This window comes from Scyliorhinus torazame, chromosome 24 (genome assembly GCF_047496885.1).
Source record: "Scyliorhinus torazame isolate Kashiwa2021f chromosome 24, sScyTor2.1, whole genome shotgun sequence".
Classification (NCBI taxonomy): Eukaryota; Metazoa; Chordata; class Chondrichthyes; order Carcharhiniformes; family Scyliorhinidae; genus Scyliorhinus; species Scyliorhinus torazame.
The window spans coordinates 33968130-33969467 of record NC_092730.1 but is presented as its reverse complement, the minus strand read 5'-3'; the positions used below and the strand labels follow the sequence as shown (position 1 = coordinate 33969467).

Genomic DNA, 1338 nt, shown 5'->3' with positions numbered 1-1338 from the left:
GCAGATGGTGAGAAACGATAGACCTTGGAGGAGCAAAGGGATTGGAGACCCTTGTTTCGGAGTCATTCACCGTCAGTGGAAATATCCGATTACTAGTTTCTCGTTCTCAACTTCCAGGCTGTCATATCAGAGGCGACATTCATTCCTCCAGTCCATTGTCTGGGCAAATCTCTCCAATGAGCTGCTGTAATTAATTGAAACATCGATTCCCTAGCGGGCAGAGTGGGGCTATTCGGTCCATTAAGTCTGCACCGACCCTCCGAACGAGCATCATACCGTTCCCGTACCAGCCTCCTCGAACAGGCGCCGGAATGTGGCGACTAGGGGTTTTTCACAGTAACTCCATTTGAAGCCTACTTGTGACAATCAGCGATTTTCATATTTCATATTTCATTTCATACCCTGTCCATGCCCTGCCCATAACTCCACCTAATGTCTGGAAAGTAAAGGCCTAGTAAACATGGCCCATTCCAACTAAGCTGCAGATGGTTGAAGTGTGGAAGGTAGCCGGTGCAGTACCAAGGTCCCACTGCCTGCTCGCACCTCGTTCTATTCATCCATTAGCCTTTGATTTGAACAATAAAATGATATCCAGACATTTTGCTCAATTGTCGGCGAGACCAGCGGCCATTAAGAACGGCAGAGAAGTCTTGCCGTTCGACACATTTTCACGAAAGTTCCTTTGACATTTTTGTGTTTTACACCACCTCACAGTTTTCCATGTAAGGCATAAGTTATGACAACGAAACTTGCAAATTGCATGAGTAAAGGAAGACACGTTGTCATCAGGATTCGAACCTCCGCGGGGAAAGCCCAATGGATTTCTAGTCCATCGCCTGAACCGGCATAGTGGGGAGCACCGCGGAGTTCCCGGTGGTTAACCAGCGTTCGATTACCGGCTATTGTTGCGCCGATTTATTTAGAAATTTATGCGAGCTGGTCAATTTCAAAATAAGAGAACAAAAAGATCTAACAAATGACAGGCAAAAATAAATTTGAAGCTTTGTTATCATCGATTTTCACAATTCTGGTGCCCGGTGAAGTTAAGATGAACGTTGCTGAGGTTGTGAAACTATCCTGACAAATAAGAAAATTCAGAGCGAAAGCAGAATGAGAAAAAGGAAGGTTCTTCTGTCATGACACAGACATTTAATCCGAATACATTGAATGAACAAGAACTTCAAATTGATACTTAGACTGACATCGTGTTCTGCAAACAGATTGCTCCAAACGGAGTAAAGTTTTCGGATCATAGCCGCTGCGAATAGGGTGCGAACCTACGCGGGGAAACCCCATTGGATTTCGAGTCCAACGCCTTAACCACTCGGCCATTGCAGC

The 1338-nt window shown here is 45.4% G+C and overlaps 1 non-coding gene across 1 annotated transcript; it reads right to left on the bottom strand.

Moving 5' to 3' along the window:
- Positions 1-1256: 1256 nt before the first annotated feature.
- trnas-cga (transfer RNA serine (anticodon CGA)) lies at positions 1257-1338 on the bottom strand. The gene has a single exon. It is a non-coding gene; the product is annotated as a tRNA-Ser (tRNA).